At 42.0% G+C, this 22,754-nt stretch overlaps 1 protein-coding gene across 1 annotated transcript in view; it reads left to right on the top strand.

Moving 5' to 3' along the window:
* The first annotated feature begins 797 nt into the window (after nucleotides 1-797).
* The window catches only part of LOC124721230 (retinol dehydrogenase 13-like), a 218,733-nt gene continuing 196,776 nt past the window's right edge, over nucleotides 798-22,754 (top strand). The window contains exon 1 of the mRNA XM_047246088.1: nucleotides 798-876. The gene's annotated coding sequence lies outside the window, so the exon portion shown is untranslated. The remainder of the gene's footprint in view (nucleotides 877-22,754) is intronic.

The raw sequence follows: 22,754 nt of genomic DNA on the forward strand, positions 1-22,754 counted from the left end.
CTCGGGGATCGAGACGTGGCTGCACGATCCGTTACAGCCATGCGGATAAGATGGCTGTCATCTCGACTGCTAGTGATACGAGGCCGTTGGGATCCAGCACGGCGTTCCGTATTACCCTCGACCAACACGAGCAGCAATGTCGTGATACGATAAACCGCAATCGCGATAGGTTACAATCTGACCTTTGTCAAAGTCGGAAACGTGATGGTACGCATTTCTACTCCTTACACGAGGCATCACAACAACGTTTCACCAGGCAACGCCGGTCAACTGCTGTTTGTGTATGAGAAATCGGTTGGAAGCTTTCCTCATGTCAGCACGTTGTAGGTGTCGCCACCGGCGCCACTCTTGTGTGAATGCTCTGAAAAGCTAATCATTTGTATATCACAGCATCTTCTTCGTGTCGTTTAAATTTCGCTTGTGTAGTCCGTCATCTTCGTGGTGCAGCAATTTTAATGGCCTGTAGGGTACCATAGTCTACGCTTAGTAGCCTACGGTATTTTTACAACTCTAGTTACAAACGATCTTCGGAGTTACTTTTAGTGTAAAGAGTCACTGTTTTCTATTGCTGCTTCAGTACTTTCTACCGGTTTACGAGTGCTGTCTGTTAGCGGTTGTAGGAGGAACGACTATGTTGTGGCTGCAGGGGCTGCCGGCCACGTGAAGTCTGACTGCTGCAGGGCGAGCGAAAAATTGGCAGAGGCGCTGGGGAAGCCTGTGAGGTGCGTGTGTGTGGCGCCGGGTCAGCCAAGGTGGGGGCCGACTACCCGGGGGTCCCGCGGCAGTAGGCAGTAGGTACTGCGCAGCCACCGCCGCAACTCGCCATTCGAGAGCACCGCGCTGTCTCCACTCCACATCTGCTGTGTCTAACCTACGGTACGTATCACAGAAATTGCCTAGCTACTCAATAAATAACGTAACATTCCAGCTACCAATTTTGGAGTCACTACTCGAGCGGTTTTTGCAGTGTCCTATGGCGTTCGTGTGAAACCTATTCCGGACTGACGCCCCGCGAAAGTCAGTTGACCTATCGATGTATTGTTATGAAACTAGGACTTTGCTTGTGATAATCTGCAGTTGTGACCGCTACTTCTCAGAAAGTATCTCTTCACCTGCCCCACTTTTACATGTTTATTTATTCTACATTGTACTACTATTCTACAATAGGATGTATTTTCTCACTACAGATCTATTCCTACATCCAAATCAGTTCACCGCAAAACTGGGCAACTGTGTGTCTTATACAGGGTGTTTCAGAATTCGTGTTACAAACTCCTAGAGGTTGTAGAGTGGACTTAGCAGATCAAGTTTTACGTAGGACTCCATGTCCGGAAACGTCATCCAACGCTACAGAGTGTCAAAGTTATAGGCACCGGCATCTGTAAATGTATGTATAGGGTGTCCGGAAATTTCCGTTACAAACTTGTATGACTTCTCAAGAGGGCCGGCCTCGGTGGTCTAGCGGTTCTAGGCGCTCAGTCCAGAACCGCGCGACTGCTACGGTCGCAGGTTCGAATCCTGCCTCGGGCATGGATGTTTGTGATGTCCTTAGGTTAGTTAGGTTTAAGTAGTTCTAAGTTCTAGGGGACTGATGACCTTAGAAGTTAAGTCCCATAGTGCTCAGAGCCATTTGAACCATTTTTCTCAAGAGGAAGAAGTACTTAATATTTTGAATAGAGATCCGTGTCCAGAAACGTACCGTTTCCGTTATAAGACGGTTTCTGTCCAGATGTTTAACTCATTCTTTTCTGCTCGAGGAATTGAAGTAGACGTGTCGCAGTTCAGTTATTAACAATTCGAAAGGAAACATAATGAAACATTCATTTACCACTTAAGCACATTTGTTTGTATTAACACTTAAACATTATGTGTTTAAATTATTCCAAAACAAAAGAGAACCCAGCATACAGCAGGCGTAGAACATAATGTTCAAAACAGTTCGAAAGGAAACATAACGAAACAGCCATTTATCACTTAAGCAAGTTTGATTGTATTAACACTTAAACATTGTTTAAATTGTTTCAAAACAAATGAGAACTCAGCATACACCACGTGTAGAACATAATGTTCAAAACAATTCGAAAGGAAACATAACGAAACAGCCATTTACCACTTCAGCACATTTGTTTGTATTAACTCTCAAACATTACATGTTTAAATTGTTCCAAAACAAAAGAGAACCCAGCATATAGCACGTGTAGAACATAATGTTCAAAACAATTCGAAAGGAAACATAACGAAACAGCCATTTACCACTTCAGCACATTTGTTTGTATTAACTCTCAAACATTACATGTTTAAATTGTTCCAAAACAAAAGAGAACCCAGCATACAGCACGTGTAGAACATAATGTTCAAAACAGTTCGAAAGGAAACATAACGAAACAACCATTTATCACTTAAGCACGTTTGTTTGTATTAACACTTAAACATTACGTGTTTACAATATTCCAAAACAAAGCAGAACCCAGCGTGCTGCAAGTACAGAGCGTAATGTTCAAGTGTTAGTACAGACAAATCTGCTTAAGTGATAAATGGATGTTTCGTTACATTTCCTTTCGAATTGTTACCCAATACTTATACTGCATCACGCCTAATTCATTCCTCCTGCAGAAGTGGATGAATTAAACATCTGAACAGGAATCGTCGTAGAACGGAAAGGTGACGTTTCCGGGCATGGATTCCTATTCAAAATATTCTGTACTCACTCCCCTCTACAAAGTCCTAGAAATTTGTAACGGTAATCCTGTATGTACAGGATGAATCCGTAATGATGTTACAAAATTTCAGAGGTGATGATGAAAGATAAATATATCAGTTTAAGGTAAGGGTTCCCGTATCAGAAACGAACGAGCCGAAAGTTATAAGTGAAAACCATTCTGATACTTCTGACAGACATGTACCGGTACTGTTGTTGCTAAGCTTGCAGGGTTGGCAACTTTCAGAGGTGGTGATATGGACCAAAACAAAATATCTAGTAAACATGGGCTCTAAAATGGATACCTTAATAGCTATGAGTACTTGTTCAATAAAGAAGATGTGTTTCACACTAGTGAAGATGAAAAAGTGCTCATAGCTCCTCAGGTTTGCATTTTAGAGTCCATGTTTACTAGACTTTTTTTCTTGCCGTGTTCCGTACTACCACTTCAGAAATTTACATACCCTACATTCTTAGCATCAATAGTACTGGTACATGTATTCCAAAGTCGGAGGTATCAGATTGATTTTCGCTTGTAGCTATCGACTCGATCGTTTCCGAACCAAGGACCCTTACCTCAATCTGATACATTTATTCGTCTCCGACGTCCTTGAAAGACTGTAACATCATCACGGAATCCCCTTGAATGTACATACATTTACAGACCCCCGCGCCTACAACTTTGAAGCTCTGTAGCATCGTCGGATGACGTTTCCGGACATGGGTTCCTATGTAAAACTTGGTCTACTAATTTCCCTCTACAACCTATAGAAGTGCGTAACATGATTTGTAAAGCACTCTGTATATTACTTTGTAACAATAGCACGCTGTGGTATTTTATTCTTAAATGCTGTAATTGGGGTCAAAATTCAACATACAGTTCCAATATAGTGAGCTAATGAGCAGTGCTACAATTAGCGATGGGAGCTACAAGCACAAGCGTTACACTTGAGTGGTCACAAAACCATTTTGTTTATGGATTTTTTGGATGCTTTCTCCTACTGCCGATAAAAATGAAGAACTGAGTAACTGATGGTAAGATAACATAAGTAAGTTACATGTGCAGACCACTGTGTATAATATTTAAATTTTACAAAAATTTTCCACAGTCACTGGAAAGGGGAAAAATTATTTCCATAGATTATAGGGGTAGCTTTGTGACAGCACACATACCTGCAGAAACAAGTGTAACGGGTTAAACTGTAGAAAACAAGTCTCGTTAATTTAATTAGGGACATTTGGAACGGTTTAGTTAAAAAGACAAAGTTTTATTTCGCATTATAACTTCGTTTATAAATGTAACACGCACTTGTTCAGAATGTAGTATTAAATGTGTCACGAATTCGTTTCTTCGTACCACTGAACTTGTAAGTGTCTGACAGTTTGAAGCAACTGCCTAGATTGTGTTAAATGCAAATTTTGTGACCTATTTATTTATCACATGGTTCAACTGATCAGATGCATAAATAAGTATATAAAAGTTTCGTTTAATCACCTTACTTATGCAGTTAAGTTTTTTCAGTTTTATTTTGTTCCAGTGAGGATAGGTCTATGATTTTCTATACGTAGACTGAAGCAACGAGAGGAAATGTGTGCCAATGTCGGGGATCGAATCCGGATGCGGCAATTTTTTTTGGTTTTGTTTTTCTTTTTATGGATAGGGCCTCCCTTGCACTCTGCAAGGGTGCCTTCTTCGGCGAGCTTCACTGCTTTATGTAAATTAACATATAGATATCATCTTCCGACAAAGGATGATCATAATCTTTCCACCTTTAGAGCAATGAAAACAAAATCATGAAATAAATGAAATGAAATTGTAGATGTTCCTCATGGTTCATGTTCCGTGACGGAAGTTCCTTGTGGTGAAATAAACCTTCTTGATATATAGTGGAACAGAAAGTGTATTTCTTCATGAATCAGACTTGAGAAATGAATATCTTGACTACTGTTCCTTTTCTCAAAACCAAATAAAGAACGAAGGACAAAACCACAACGTGCAGCAAATGGACGAATTGACAGTTCGGCAGTAGAGTTTAAAGCCTGTAGCCTTACTTTGTAGGCAAACAAAAAAATAAAACAGTCACTGGCTGCTGCAAAAAAGTAATAGTCGTTCTCGAAGTACTTAGTCACTAACAAAATAATTGTCTTCTAAATCGGAAGCACCCGATGGAAATATTGAAAACAAATTAGCTGAACTTGGCATCAGACATCCTCACTGACACTTAAAATTAAAAGTTCATCCCCAGAGGTTACACCCTGTTGTAAAATCAAATAAAAATGTACCTTAAGATTAAGGAAATAAAAGTTTCTTCCAGCTGTTCTGCAGGTCCGGTCTTAGGCAGTGTCATTCAATACACAAGCCGCCTAGCCCCAACACACAAGGAGACATGCATTGGAATATCCACAACACCAAGCAAGTCCATAACACTCCTGAGACAAGGCTTCCTAAGTCTGTTTTCAGTTAGTGCTCTTCTAACCAAAGTTACATAACGAAAATATGCAGTTCATGGAGTGTAGGAAAGTAAATAAGGACTTCAGGCAGCACAGTAAATCACGAAATCACATTAAATGAAAAGAAAAGTTAACACAAAAAAAGGGGTAGAACAAGTAAAGTCATAGTCCAGTATCACCATACGCTTTTTGCAATGTTATCTTCAGGATATTGGCAAACGTGTCACTATGTTTCTGTCGTGTTTGTTCCTTTCCATGTTCGTTCCACAAATACACCAGGAAATCCAATTTATCAGCCATTTTTAAGGAAAATATTGCGTAAATTGTATATCCTACAATCCAGGTCGTGGCATTTTTCAGTGTTCGGGGATAGGGATTCCATTGTGATATGATGGCGTCTGACACCGTAATGTGATTCACAGCAACTCTGTTTATCAATCGCAGCATGTCCCTTGCAGTGCCCCAGATGATACGAAATTTGCGGCACGCAAAGCGATCTTCAATTGCGTTCTCTTCACCACACACTCACAGTCACTGGATCGGAGTAGGAGAATTGAGGAAAGTTTGGGTTTGTTGGAATAGTGCGATTGTCGACCTTGTACCACGTTGTGCGCACACTCACAGTTAGAACCTTGGAGGCTAGGTTTTGCCACACATTGTTCCACTTGTGTTGTGGCAGTCGCAACTCCCATTTATACCGAATTGGAGATCCACGAAGTGGATGTTGCGGCTCAGGTCACTATTTAGAAGGTAGCTAGTGTCGAGGTAAAACCGAAGGGCAGAGTTTAGTGCAGAGGGGATGCTGCTGATTTGGATGGGGACTGTGGTGTCACCGCCAGACACCACACTTGCTAGGTGGTAGCCGCTAGTATACGTCGGACCCGCGTGTCGCCACTGTCAGTGATTGCAGACCGAGCGCCACCACACGGCAGGTCTAGAGACACTTCCTAGCACTCGCCCCAGTTGTACAGCCGACTTTGCTAGAGATGGTTCACTGACAAATTACGCTCTTATTTGCCGAGACGATAGTTAGCATAGCCTTCAGCTACGTCATTTGCTACGACCTAGCAAGGCGCCATTATCATTTGCTATTTATCTTGTGATGCATGTACCGTCAGACCGATGTTCACCAATTATGGATTAAAGTTAAGTATTCCAGCAGCTACGTATTATTTTTACTAGACTCAACTCCTTTAACTGTTCCAGACCTCACGCCAGCCTGCGTGAGCTTAAACGCGTGCCTTTCGGCTACCGGTAATAGTGGCTTGGCTGTCTTGCCAAGTCACAACAGGGACATCCAGTGATTGTGACTCGATATTACAGAATATTTTTCAATCACTCATTTGGTGCGTTTGATGAAAAGCGCCGCATATTTGGCTTGGAAATCTATTAACCCCAGCCCGCCATCTTCATGACTCAGTTACAAGTTTGCACAGAGACCTTGAAAATTTGCCCCCCCCTCCCCCCCCCCCCCCCCCACCCAACATCCAATATACGGCCTGTTTAATCGTGCATGCTATTTGTTTGGGTACTGGCAGAACTTGAGCCAGATACCAGGCCTTCGCTAGGATGTAAATGTTAATGATCTCCACCTTTTCGTGAAGATCCATGGCCCTGACCGAAGATTTCTGCCTACCGCTCTGATTGTATGCAGAGAGGTACGACAGTTGAGCGCCTCCTTTGTCTGCAGGTAAAAAATGAAATGATAGTATGGCATTATTGGCCGGGAGGCCCCATCCGGGGAAGTTCGACCGCCTAGTGCAAGTCTTATTTCAGTCGACGCCACATTGGGCGACTTGCTTGTCGGTGATGAGGATGATATGATGATGAGGACAACACAACACCTAGTCCACGAGCGGAGAAAATCTCCAAGCGGGCCGGGAATCGAACCCGGGCCCACTTGCTTGGTAGGTAAACACGGTACCACTCAGCTAAGCAAGCGGACTGTCTGCAAGTTAAGAGACATGACGACTCCGAGGACTTCGTGCTGTCTCTAGTCACAGAACCAGTTCCGCTGAATATTCCACCCGGGACGCGTGAAGGGGAGTAACACTGTCTTCTTGGGATTGACAATCACTCCGGTTGCCTTCTCGTACTGGCGAGCCTGTCCACATTTGCTCGCTGTTCCATGAAAACTCCGAGGTCATCAGCATAAGCCCTGCAAATCAGCTGGTCGTTGCCTATTGCGACCCCACGGCAATCGTTGGGCGTATGTCGGAGGAGTGGGTCTAATGCTATGGCGCACAAAGCCATTGACACTGGGCGTCCTTGCCGTACTGACGCGCTAGTAACTAAGCCACTGTGGCGGAGCGGCTCGCAAAAATGTGTCAAGGACACCGTGCTGGCCTAGCCGCCGTCGCGCGCGGAGCTCGCCGCGAGTGGGGCGCATCGTCGGCCATATATCCATTTAGCTTCTGAGTACGACATAGCCATCCAGCTATGGAAGCTCAGAGTAGGAAGTCTACGATGATGTTTTCGTTTCTGTTCGGATATGACAGGCCGAAAGTGTTTGAACTCGACGATTGGTTGTTCGAAAAGATAAGTTTACAAGATGATGACGTTCACGGTTTGACGTATGATTTACTTGGTAATGCAGCGTATGTTAAAGTGCGAGACGCTGAAACATGTACCCGGATTATGGCAAAAACAGGCGATTTCCAGAACTTTCTTCGTTCCAGTGGCGAATCTAGTTCAACTGCGACTAGCTATGCTGGTTTAGGGGTTGCGATCTGTGCGTGTATTCAACCTCCTTTTGAACTGAAGTTCGATCTCATCAAACAAGCGTTGACGTCTTATGGCACGGTTTTGCAGATTATGAGAAATGGACGGGCAACAAACATTTCACTGTTGACAATGGTGTGCGAAATGTTAAAACTGATCTTCATGAGCATATCCCGTCGTATATTATGGTTCAAGTCTTCAAAGCCTTAGATGTTTATGTTTTCCAACGGAGGACTTGCGTAGTATTTGGACCCACTGATCATCTTAAGGCAACGAGCTCCCGTGTTAAATCTTTACGGAGGGAAAACCAGGCATCCACCTCCGTGGGCGAACTCCGACATCAACAAAAACCGACGTATGCGCAGACTTTGTCAGCCCCATTGCAGGAAACCGGGAATTGGCAGGATCCTGACATATTGCGTTGAGGAGAAAATGAAGAGAATTAGGACTCAGCTGCACATTGGGTGATGACGAACGATTAGAGTCCAACGGTTACCCTGCCAAAATGTTCAAATCAGGTCTCTGCAGGAGAGACTAATCTCAAGACATTAGACGAAAGCTAGACATTTGTAAAGGAAAGTATTGCGGTTGTGAAACATCCCGAGGTACCATTAGGCGGCAATCCATATGATGTTCCACTGAGCGACATGCTAGCTGACTAGGACACATACTAAAACAACCCAATTTTCAACGACCGGTCTGATCATCCAATATCAAGTAAGGACAATTCGAAAAAATCGTGTAAACAAACGAAATGGCCTCCTAGAATACAAAGTCAGGAAGAGGCACAAGAATTAGAAAGGAAAAGGACACACACCAGAGAAATGCTTAAGAAATCTCAACAGGAGAAACGTTAGTGGCTGATGCAACGAGGATAATGGCTCCCATTCAGGATGGGGATGTTCATGTGCACAGTCACATGAACACAATGGTGTTCGCAACTTCCCCGTCTCTTCGGGATCCGAGCATGCTTTGGTCGGAAGATACTGAGCAATAGGAAGCATTTATATGCAGACCTACAAGCTGGCTACAATCAATGTCTCCCGGATAAGTTCGGTGGTAAAGTTACTGTGTTTGAAGGATTATCTTTATGTCGCTGATACATATGTTTCCATGTTACAAGAGGTTGTAGCAACTGAAGTAGCGGAAATAACAGGTTGCGAAACCATGGTCAACATCCTAAATGAAGGAGGAGCAGCAATTTTTTTCAAAGAGGGTATCGGACGTCGAGCTCAAGATATTTTAGAGACGGATCGGGGTATATGCGCCAGATAGGACTAACGAAAGACAGCATATAGGTAGCTTTTATCGGAACTGGATAGTTGAAATGCTAGCGAACGTTGAGGCCGCCACCATGCTTGCCGGAAATTTTAACTGTGTGCTGCGCTGTGAAGACCAGGCGCCTAATTTTAACTCGTGTCAAGAGCTACAAACATTGGTGAATGAATTAGAACCGCAAGACACCTGGACTTAGTTGAATGCCCACCATACCGGTTATAGTTATGTCAGTAGCACATCAGCAAGCAAGTTAGACAGAATCTGTGCTGCCAAAGAATTCATGCGCAATATCGATGACAGAGATATGACCTATCAGCTTCTACGACCATTGTGCATACCATATATTTCACTCAGGTAATCCGACAAAATCTTTTCGTGGCCGTGGAGTATGGCAACTTAAGATCTCACTATTGAAGGAAGCTGAATATAAGCACTAGATCATACCAACTTGGCAGAAATGCTTACGCTCCCAAACTAAGTATCGGGAGTGAATAATTTGGTGGACCGAACATGCAAAACCTTTCATTCGTAAATGCATTGTACAGTATGCAAAGGTCCAAGCGTAATGGCATAAACAAACTTCTCCTGTTTGCAACACCTTTGTAAACAACCAGATGGCCTTTCGGCTAATATAATCAAGTTGAAACGCTTTTAAGTCGAATGTAATCGCTCTAGTCCAGCAGCGTCTGGACAGGGTGCGTAGCGAGCCCGAGGTAAGGACGATCTTATGCCGGAACGTACGTATTAATACCACGTAAAAAGGGAGACAATCAGAGGGAAACAGAGAATAATAACCGCGCTGGCGGACGATGGAAGAGGAGAACACACTATTCAGACCGCCATAAAACAATATATACGAAGTATTATAGGGGTACCTACGCTGGAACGCAAATAGATAGATCGGACCAACTTGGTAGAAATGCTTACGCTCCCAAACTAAGTATCGGGAGTGAATAATATGGTGGACCGAATATGCAAAACTTTACGACGGGAATTCGTGAGGAGGACATTGCCAGTCTAATCGAACATATAACCCAGGACGAAATAAAAACCATAATTAACGACGCTACGAGGAACAAGTCAGCATGTCCCGATGGCCTCCAGGTCGACGAGTTATGAACCAACAAGGCGTTACGTGCTACATTTGCGGAGGGAATGATTGTAAATAACCGATGATGATGATGACTAGTGTTTTAGGGCGCACAACAGCGACCAAATAACCGAGCAGCAAGAGGATCCATGATTTACGACCACTCACTTTACTCAACGCTGACTTTAAAATTCTCACTCGTATTCTGAATAGATGGTTGAAGCCCCTCCTGAAAAATGTCATATGTCGTTACCAAACGAGTGCAGTAAAAGGAGTACAGGAACGTAATAGACATCACTTTGGTAAATGACAGTAGTCTTTCCTTATTGTTTTTAGACTTTGATGAAGCCTTTGATAGGATCAATCATGGCTTCTTACTCAGCACCACGCAGAAAATGGGTTTCAACGACCACTTTATAACTGTCATACGTAAATGTATCGGTGGTGCTTTCTCAAGGGTTAAAATCAATGAACAACTGACTGAAGCATCTCCAATTCAACAATCAATACATCAAGGATGCCCCCTGTCTATTATGACATTATATTCGATCGCGGTGGAATCTTTGCTTTATACACGGCACCACAAGTTGAGAGGACTACGGGTCTTCAGTACTAAGACAGTCTGTCACGGTTATGCTGATGACATTATTTCGAACAGTGACGTCGATGAAGTGCGACGTGTGATAAACCAATACTCACGATCCTCTGGCACAAAACTGAATCCTCAAAAATCCAAAATAATGCATCTTGGTTCTTACAATAGTGCAGTAGGTGCGCATTGGTTAGATGTAACTCAAGAGAGACGCCAACACGGGTTGTGTTTAGGGACGAATCCCAAGCTCATGGCTATGAACAATTGGGAGCGGAAATTTAATATCATCAGAGCCCTGCTGAAGCAACATAACGCCCGATCCTTAGATCGTTTACGGAAAGCTCAGTTTATAAATATATATAATTAGCAAAATATATCATGCTGCAGCAGCGTTACCGATACCGCACCTCGTTGCACAGAAAATACTAGCAGCTGCGTGTTCGTATGTGTGGAAACAACATATCTTCAACGTACTCTTCCACAAGACGACTTTGCACAGGCGCAAGGAGGAACTCGAATTAAAGACGTTACATCTAGATGTGACGCACTGTTTCTAACTCATGCTTTCACACTAACACGTGCCACTAAGGCAGGCATTACGAAACTTCAATTCCTCTCGTTAGATCCTGGGGAGAGAAACGCTCCCGTTGATGCAGCACATATAGATGCCAGCCTAGATTACGTCCGAAAGTACTATGTCGATTGGAGCTATCTAAGACTTCCTCCAGCACAATGCAATACTAGAACCGTCTATGATTATATTACTAGAAATAATCTTCACAACCCAACTGAGGTAAAATATCCTGCGAAAAACTGGATGAACATTTGGATAAATATCAACAATAAAACTCTACCAACTAAAGTCAGTGCCATATAGCATGACGTCGTATACGAAACGATGCCCACAGCGGAACGATTGTACAAAAACAAATTGAGACCGTCTCCATACTACGACAAACGTCAGCGTGTAGAAACTGTATTATGTGAAAATAAAATCAGAATTTGGAACTGGACTAGGAAGAAGTTAGCATTTATCAAAAGAACCACAGAAAATCATATACCAATAGACTGAAGCTTTACAACCCGACTGGAAATGTTACCCGTCCGCAAAGAATAACAGTTATTCGTGGCTTCTGCGACAGTTTGTGTTTTACGTGTTAACAGACAAAACGTCTAACTTAGAAGAGTGCACGTTTTATATTGCAGAAGAACATTTTGAAGTTGCAAAAGAATAATAAATATGATTTATTTCAAAACTTTTTATCTTTTGCTTTATGTGGGATACTATAAGGAGGACAGTTTTGCTAATTGGAAGCGGAATACTTATTCTTTCCTCTTCTATTATTACTCTGGAAATCTTCTTCTACTATTCACCGATTAAAACTCATCTATATAACTTCAGTCACATTTTGCTAATGACGATTCAAAAATTATCTATATAATTGTTGCCACGTTCTGCTAATGACCAATCAAAAACAATCTATACAATAAAATGAAATTTAAAATTTGATCTTACCTTTCCATATATTTTAATATTTTTTATTTTGTTTTGCTTACTATTTTATTTCTTACTTTTTTCTAACTCTCCTCAAATACACACATAAATATACAGTCATAGCACATGAAATTATTATTCCGTTTATTCCATGTTTAGCTTTATTCTTTGAATAATTTAATACTTTCGCAAATATCAAATTGTCAAATCAACAAGACAGCATATGTGAACCAACACGAATAGATAACACAGATTTATGAACGATACCACTTCAATACTTATGGATAGTTTTCTCTTGCAGAATCACGAAATCATTTGAGAATGGTCTAGAAGACTGAAACTAGTTGTGAATTATTAAAATTATTACAGGTAAAGTGGAAAATGCCACCTTCTTTTAGTAACTTCATTGCTGTGGTACCCACTATGAAGAAAAGATGGTAGGTTCGAGGCTCGCCGTAGGCGTAGATGTGGCTTTCAATGTTCATCATATACAGAGTGTTTCATAATGACATTTTAAAAATTTTGGGATGGGTTTCTTACACCAAAACAAGAAAAAAAAGTCCAGTAAACATGATAGATAGTGTCGGAAGTTCCTTGCGGCTTTTCGTGGATGATGCTGTAGTATACAGAGAAGTTGCAGCATTAGAAAATTGTAGCGAAATGCCGGAAGATCTGCAGCGGATAGGCACTTGGTGCAGGGAGTGGAAACTGACCCTTAACATAGATAAATGTAATGTATTGCGAATACATAGAAAGAAGGATCCTTTATTGTATGATTATATGACAGCGGAACAAACACTGGTAGCAGTTACTTCTATAAAATACACTCCTGGAAATGGAAAAAAGAACACATTGACACCGGTGTGTCAGACCCACCATACTTGCTCCGGACACTGCGAGAGGGCTGTACAAGCAATGATCACACGCACGGCACAGCGGACACACCAGGAACCGCGGTGTTGGCCGTCGAATGGCGCTAGCTGCGCAGCATTTGTGCACCGCCGCCGTCAGTGTCAGCCAGTTTGCCGTGGCATACGGAGCTCCATCGCAGTCTTTAACACTGGTAGCATGCCGCGACAGCGTGGACGTGAACCGTATGTGCAGTTGACGGACTTTGAGCGAAGGCGTATAGTGGGCATGCGGGAGGCCGGGTGGACGTACCGCCGAATTGCTCAACACGTGGGGCGTGAGGTCTCCACAGTACATCGATGTTGTCGCCAGTGGTCGGCGGAAGGTGCACGTGCCCGTCGACCTGGGACCGGACCGCAGCGTCGCACGGATGCACGCCAAGACCGTAGGATCCTACGCAGTGCCGTAGGGGACCGCACCGCCACTTCCCAGCAAATTAGGGACACTGTTGCTCCTGGGGTATCGGCGAGGACCATTCGCAACCGTCTCCATGAAGCTGGGCTACGGTCCCGCACACCGTTAGGCCGTCTTCCGCTCACGCCCCAACATCGTGCAGCCCGCCTCCAGTGGTGTCGCGACAGGCGTGAATGGAGGGACGAATGGAGACGTGTCGTCTTCAGTGATGAGAGTCGCTTCTGCCTTGGTGCCAATGATGGTCGTATGCGTGTTTGGCGCCGTGCAGGTGAGCGCCACAATCAGGACTGCATACGACTGAGGCACACAGGGCCAACACCCGGCATCATGGTGTGGGGAGCGATCTCCTACACTGGCCGTACACCACTGGTGATCGTCGAGGGGACACTGAATAGTGCACGGTACATCCAAACCGTCATCGAACCCATCGTTCTACCATTCCTAGACCGGCAAGGGAACTTGCTGTTCCAACAGGACAATGCACGTCCGCATGTATCCCGTGCCACCCAACGTGCTCTAGAAGGTGTAAGTCAACTACCCTGGCCAGCAAGATCTCCGGATCTGTCCCCCATTGAGCATGTTTGGGACTGGATGAAGCTTCGTCTCACACGGTCTGCACGTCCAGCACGAACGCTGGTCCAACTGGGGCGCCAGGTGGAAATGGCATGGCAAGCCGTTCCACAGGACTACATCCAGCATCTCTACGATCGTCTCCATGGGAGAATAGCAGCCTGCATTGCTGCGAAAGGTGGATATACACTGTACTAGTGCCGACATTGTGCATGCTCTGTTGCCTGTGTCTATGTGCCTGTGGTTCTGTCAGTGTGATCATGTGATGTATCTGACCCCAGGAATGTGTCAATACAGTTTCCCCTTCCTGGGACAATGAATTCACGGTGTTCTTATTTCAATTTCCAGGAGTGTATCTGGGAGTATGCGTGCGGAACGATTTGAAGTGGCATGATCAATTAAAATTAATTGTTGGTAAGGCGGGTACCAGGTTGAGATTCATTGGGAGAGTTCTTAGAAAATGTAGTCCATCAACAAAGGAGGTGGCTTACAAAACACTCGTTCGACCTATACTTGAGTATTGCTCATCGCCGGCCGGAGTGGCCGAGTGGTTCTAGGCGCTTCAGTCTGGAACTGCGGGACCGCTACGGTCGCAGGTTCGAATCCTGCCTCGGGCATGGATGTGTGTGATGTCCTTAGGTTAGTTAGGTTTAAGTAGTTCTAAGTCTAGGGGACTGATGACCTCAGATGTTAAGTCCCGTAGTGCTCAGAGCCATATTGCTCATCAGTGTGGGTTCCCTACCAGGTCGGGTTGACAGAGGAGATAGAGAAGATCCAAAGAAGAGCGGCGCGTTTTGTCACATGGTTATTTGGTAAGCGTGATAGCGTTACGGAGATGTTTAGCAAACTCAAGTGGCAGACTCTGCAAGAGAGGCGCTCTGCATCGCGGTGTAGCTTGCTGTCCAGGTTTCGAGAGGGTGCGTTTCTGGATGAGGTATCGAATGTATTGCTTCCCTCTACTTATACCTCCCGAGGAGATCACGAATATAAAATTAGAGAGATTCGAGCGCGCACGGAGGCTTTCCGGCAGTCGTTCTTCCCGCGAACCATACGCGACTGGAACAGGAAAGGGAGGTAATGACAGTGGCACGTAAAGTGCCCTCCGCCACACACCGTTGGGTGGCTTGCGGAGTATAAATGTAGCTGTAGATGTAGATGTAGATGAGCACCTGTTCCTCGTCGGTACTGCGAAACACATCCCTTCTACTGCAAGCTCTGTGCTTTGCATGTTCTGGGAGGAGGTAGTGTGGAAAAAAAAGAAAGGATGCCCAGTTAATATCGGTTCTAAAGTGCATAATTTAAGGCTACGAACACTTGTTTAAGATGTGTTTCAAAGTAGCCAAGAAGAACCAGCCCTCATAGCTCTGAAGGTATGCACTTCAGAGCCCATGTATGCTGTACTTATCCTTTCTTGTTTTGGTACGTACTGGCTCCTCCCAACACATGGAAAGGAAAGAGCTTGCGGTAGAAGAGATGTGTCTTGCAGTTTTGAACATGAACAAGTACACATAGCTTTTAAGATGTGCGTTTTAGAGTCCATGTTTACTGGACTCAATTTCTTGTTTTGGTGTAAGGAACCTGTCTCCAAATTTTTAAACGACCTTCTGAAACACCCTGTATATGATATCCGATATTGTTATTTGGCAACAGATATGCGTAATATTGTCCGCTCTAAATTTGTAATGTAGCGATGTGTGAGGGTCTATGGATATTTATAATAGCATCGGAGAAAAGATGGATATCCCGCCACCGTAGTGTATGGTATGGCGCTCGATCCTGCATTACTCGGTCTGAACCCTGATATTAGTAGAAATTGTTACTGAAACTATTTCGTCATCAAGTGAGGGTGTACAATTCTTGTTCACCACACTATGCCCCGATGTTCTCGGTTACATCTTAAGAACTCTGCTCGGTGCCTCATGGAATGAGGGCATGAAGCACTCTTGATCGGAAAGTTCAACCCGGTGGTCCTCTCGAGTGTTCGGGACAAGCAGGCTTCGAGTCGGCAGCGCGTTTCACCTTCTCCCTTCACTTTGCCGTCAACACTGCAAACACTACCCAGCCACGCTCACGCACCATACTCGCCTACAGTAAGGAGTTTCACTTCGCACCGTGCAACGAAATAAAGACAGTAGGTACAAATACAGAATCTTCCCCGGTTTAGGAGACTTAACCCCTTGCGGGATCAGCCAACTCTGCCGTGCATCATGTATGTTATTTCTTCGAGTGGTCCTGCAGGTTGCTGATTCTAAAACCTTTTCACATTTTTCTCTCTCAATTGCACTTTCTATATGATACCCGTATCGCAACAGAACCTTTGCATAAAAATATTATTCATTCTGTATGTTACTTATTTTCAGTTATGACGCTGCTGTATTAACGCATTATTGGACTTGAACTTAGGACCAGTCATTTTGATTTCAGTTTTTTTATAATTTTTATGAGTGTTTAAAACTGATTTCAGGGATGTTTCCACCAGTAAGATCAAGATGGGTTTCCTCCTATGTCTTCGAGAAGAAGGAGCGAGTAGTCCTTCACTTATTACGTCAATGATGGCTGGGCACTAAAGCGAAACAATAGGTAGATGCGTTTGCGAGTAATTTGTACAGTATCACATCCATTAAACGTGTTAAATATTGCAATAGGAAGGAAGGAAGATTAGGGTTTAATGTTCCGTCGACATTGAGGTCATCAGAGACAAGAGCACAAGCTCTGATTTTTCAAGGTTGGGGAAGAATATCGGCCTTGCCCTTTCAAAGGAACCATCCCGGGATTTCCTTGGAGTGATTTAGGGATATCGTGGAAAACCTGAATCAAGAAGGCTGGAAGCGGATCTGAAAAGTCGTGCTCCCGAAAGCGAGTCCAGTGTGTTAATCACTGAACCACCTCGCCCGGTTTAATTACTGAAGAATCGGTACTACACCTTGAAATCGTAGGTCATAAAGGTTTGTTTCAGCAGGCGAAAACTGATATCAGGATAACTAAAAAGATTAAAGACCACAGGAACTTTTCTTGCGCTCCTCTTGAAGATTATGTAATTTCATCTTACTTGAATGAACAAAGATGGGATGATGACAACATAATAAGTGACCTTCGGATACCGAATTATTTACATTGTTGCAGATCCTCCGACCCATAAACCGCCGATAATTATATCCCGCAGGGTACGGAAACTGTTGTGTAGCTAATTACTTTATTGCTGTTTTTACACGTGTTGACTTAAGACTATTCCGGTAGAAGTTATTGTCTAACTATGGGTAAATCGTCATACTGTTGTATTACATTAATATCGACTCACATCAGTAGCTCACCAGAGATATTAGAGCAGAGATAGAAAAAAAAGAAGGAAGCATGGGGTCTTATGCCCCATCAAAATAGAGCTCATCAAAAATGGAACAGCAGCAGAGGCTGATGAGAAGCTCGGATTAGACAAGATTGGGAAGGAAATCGGTGGTGCACCATTTGAGGGAAACATCCGAGGATTCATGTTAAAAAGTTTATTGGAGCTACGGAAAACCTAAATATGGACGATTGGATGGGAGTTTGTACTCCGTACCTCCCGAAATGAATCTAGTGCATTAACAACTGCACCATCTCATCCATTGATATACTTGATGTATGCTCCTCCAGAACACACTTCGGTCTCTTGAACACTGCATCATATTGTTCAGCAAAACAGGTTGGTAATGTTATGCACTTTGAAACAAACACATCAGACACGGATTCCCATTATGATACGACTTAACATTTGGAGCCACCTCAACGACGTCGTATAATAAAAAAAAAATCAAGAAATTTATGAGGGTATTAGATAAAAAGTTAAATGTGAAACGTCCCCTTTGAACAATTTATATATGAGACTGTGCTTATTCTGACACACAATATTTTTAGCGCAACGCAATCTGACTATCAAAGATCCCTGCAAAAGAATGGCCCTGACTAACATTAAACTATACCTTTCACAAATCACTTACCTCACAAAAATCTTCGCTGCTCAAGCTACTGCAATACAGCGAGCGCCACTACTGCCAGCTAAATAAAAGATTCAAACTATGGAAGGCACTAACTACTGATAGGGATAGTTAGCAAATGAAAGATATTAATAGAGAACAAACAATGTATTTACCTTAATATCATCACAAGTCATAATATATATATCAGTTCATGACAAATTACAAATCTCCGCCATCTCTCTCCCCACATCCACCACTGCTGGCGGCTCACCTCCAACTGCGCAACGCTACGCGCTGTTCACAGCCAGCTGCCTAACACTACAATGGCGAGTATTACAACAATGCAAAGCAGCCACAGACTGCACACAGCACAGCCAGTGATTTTCATATTGAGCGCTACGTAACGTTGCCAATAAGAAAACATAAACAGCCTACTTACATACTGAAAACATAAACAGCTTACTTACATAGCCCCCATGCTCCCCACAAAAAATTTTACAAATTTTTTTTTTTGGGCAGTGGCCAATAATGATTTGATAAAATTTTTCATAATTACAATAACAAAGAAATCAAATGCACACACTTATTGATACAATGTTGGTCAAAAGCTAAAATTGTCTCACAGTCCATAAAGACAGTCCTAATCGTACATAACAGGAGAATAGCAGTGTTTTTCTCAAAGTCTGAGCAGTAAAAGAAAATGCACACGGAAGTAGTGGATTTCCATGGAGTCTTGAAGAAGCAGTGTTGTCCTCCCAACGGAAAGACAGTGCTGACTCTTGACATGCATACAGGTAATGGGCCACAACAGAGCAAACCCACAGCAGAGTCAGTCGTAGTTTGGAAGAATATTGGTAGGTAGGTCATCACAGAACAGACCCACTGTAGTCCTGGTAGAGATTACGGTATTGGTGGGCCACCAGAGGTGCAGACCCACTGCAGTCCTTGTAGAAATAATGGTATTGGTAGGTCATCATAGATGCAGACCCACTGTAGTCCTTGTAGAGATAATGGTATTGGTGGGCCACCAGAGGTGCAGACCCACTGTAGTCCTGGTATAGACGGCCAGCAGCCATCCGTTGCGACTGTGCAGGTGCACAATCACCATCGAAGATTCTTGCAGAGAATATAGCAAGTCCATAAACCACCACTTGTGCACTCAGAAAGTTTTTCTTTTAATTGTCCTTAGAACCAGCAATGCTGTTATCCAGTCCCTTGCTGAATTACCAACACACGTGCAAACACTATCAGTCCCTACTTCTCACATATTGTCCATGTACTATGACCAACAGAAACGTGTGCAGTGAAATGTTACTTAATTTGAAGAACTGGTAACAATTACAATTTGGTAACATAAAAATACAATAACAAAGGTACAAAATACATCATTAAAGAACATAATAATACAGATAACATTTGTATAAAAATGAATCGAAATAACATATACATCAATGTTACCGGAATTATGACATGAGTACATACATAAAAGATCAGAATAACTTGCGAAACATCAACTTCACACATGAGCATTTAAACAGAATGAATAATGTCTAATATCTTTACAAAGTAAATAACATATTATTAATGCCAATTATATTTGAGGATAACAGTATTCCTCATCATAGTGAATGTAGCTTAATATTAAAAGAAGAAAAAAATTCTATGAAACTACACAGAGACAGGAAGAAAACAAATACACAAGGGTACACAAACACGTACTGGGATAACACAAAAGGAAAGGACAGGGTTCGTTTTCAGTGTAACATTTGGTACTGCAGTCCAACCTAAAACTTCATATATCTTTCCTTTTATTTCATCCGTTGTTTCCACCAAAAAAATTCTATCTAAGCATGCTTTCTGTATTTAAATGTTCACACATTTCGTACCTCAACATTTATTTCCAAGAAAATCCTACCTAAACCTGTTTTCTCAATGCATTTCTTCCAATTCATCGCAACTCATTCTCTTAGAGGCTACCCCCTCTTAAGCTAACTTAAATCTACTGAGCTCAGATGCTAAACTAAGGGACGAGGCAATGCAGCATCACATAACAAATCAACACAAACAGCAATGCAAAAAAATGCAAATTGGCAAAGCTAGCAGCATAAATGAGCAAAAGTCAAATTCAATAACACTATGCCTGGCAAACAGCAGCAACTTATACCTAAACATGACATAGCGCAAGCAGAAAAAATATTACACTAAAATGGCCATGTCTAATACCTATGTCACATCTTAACATTAGAGTGATGCATCACAAAAACTTACGCTAGTAGATAAGTTACCAAATCGTAAAAAAATTATTTATGCAATTCCTGTGAAGGGAAATTTCTTTTTGTGCTCCCTCATTTGTTTTGGATGGATCATAAAATTATTTACTGGATCTGTAGGCATAAAATATTTATATTAGTACATATATTAAATTTTATTTTAACCATTGCTGCAGTGCAGCTAGAAACTTGATATTAAACAAAATGTGTAAATAAATACATAAAGCAAGCCATATGGCATTTTTCTTAACTAGCAAGACAATAGCTGTGAAATGTTTCTCATCGTTTCATTAGGCATTTCAGTAAATATCATAAATTACGAGCTCCACAGTATGCTTTCAACAAGGAGATGTCAGTAGCGCGTACAATGGCCTTCCCTTTCTTTTTTTTTCTACCTGTGCCACTGAAAAGGGCTCGCAATAATGGCTTTTTCTCCAGGCATCTGACACAGCTGGGTGCCCACGACGCATTACGTGCAGGTGGTCACTTAACTTTCTTATGGAAATATTTACCGCTAAAGTGACAGTCTGATATAAAAATATTTCACAGGTCAAGAATTTGCGTTACAAATCTGTAGAAACAACATGCTATTGATATAACAGTGTCCAAAAAAATTTTCGTCTGCATTGTAATACATTCACGCATATACACACACATTTCATAACTCTTAAAGTACGTTTCTTGGTTTCCAACATCCTTTTCATAAATCAGAGTCCCTAACCACTATTCATTATTCCTTACCTTATTATACATATACATATTCGTCGACACTTCTTCAATATTTCATCCTGAGAAACATGTAGCATAATCAAATTCCTCATATACGGTATCATCATCTTATTGATCATAAACATACCTCAACAGCATAATACACATCGTCGTCGTAATAATAACATCATAACACCTCAGTCAAATCTCAAAAACGTCGTAGCTTTCTGCAATAATATCAAAACCTAAAAAAATTCTCTGCTCATGTCAAAAGTGTCAGCTTCCTCAAACGTACTTTAAAAATCATGATCTCATACCAAATACATCATTCAAAGCTCTCATAGTATCACAATGGTTCCGAAAAAATATGAAGAGTTCACACAGTACAGACAAAATACAATTTCGTAAGTGTGAAGTTATCCAACGGTGTAATTACGTAAACATCTGTCACTGATATAGTAAAATAAATGTTTGTCTCTCTCAGTTACATGATCAGATAGCTGTGTAATTTGTGTGTTAGAGAAATATGGTACCGATGTGTAAAGTTGTATAAGCAAATACCATATTAGCTAGGGTTCCTTGTGGTTGCCACACACATGGTACACAAAGTAGACGTGTACCCCCCCTGAGGATTAATGTAATTATACCCTCAGGTGTTACAGATTACAGGAATAGAATGAAATATATCACGGAAAACTTTCTTTGTAATTCAAAAATCTTGAAAAATAAATGGCTTAAGTACAAAATCTCTCAAATGCGTGTCCTGTAGCGCTAAATGTGCGTCTTGCTGTAAGATAATTCTGTGGAACTGTCGTAGTTATCGTCCTCTGTAAGCAAAGTTCTGCTAAAGTCAATGTACTTACCTCATGATACACAAAAGTGAAATGCTTTACGTATAGATATCTTAGTTATTACGCTTATTGCCGTGATGAGGAAAGTACTGTACAGTAACGTATTGTTATGCCACGAAAAAGGCTGTCTCATTGTTGCTATACCACAAAAGTTACTACTAAAACATGTTTTTCTTCCTAGAAGAATTCAGAAAACTGTGCAGATATAAAACAGATACACCGCAAAAGTAACATTGTAAATTGTCACTCATTAGTAGCGTCGTGATAAAAATCGTGTAGCTGTCACATAAACTAACCTCTGTGTCATCTGGTATCTCTCAGAAAGTACTTTAAATCCGGAATGTATTTTCAAGTAAACCAAAATGTTGCATTAAAATCTCATTAGCAGTACTGGTAAATGTTCTAATCGTACAACTAACAAGCAAGAATGTACACACACAATTACACTGTGTCGTCTGTTCGCAATAACAATGCATTCGTCATTTCTGTTTAAATAAGTTTTCTTGGTTCTTGATTGGATATTTAACTTCAAACATTGTTGTATGTTAACAGTTTCTAAAGCATACTAGTAACGTGAAGTGAAACGTTATATGACAAAGACAAAGTTAAAAAGCAGATTATCTTTCAATAAACGGTTTTACATGTGGAATGTGGTGTAAACCTTTACTCTTCATAGTACTCAGAGTTTGAACTTGAATGCAATTGTCAGGCGGTATACGTCGGTAAAGAATACTGGAGTTTTTCTCAAGGTTAG

The sequence above is a fragment of the Schistocerca piceifrons genome, chromosome X (assembly GCF_021461385.2).
Source record: "Schistocerca piceifrons isolate TAMUIC-IGC-003096 chromosome X, iqSchPice1.1, whole genome shotgun sequence".
Taxonomy (NCBI): Eukaryota; Metazoa; Arthropoda; class Insecta; order Orthoptera; family Acrididae; genus Schistocerca; species Schistocerca piceifrons.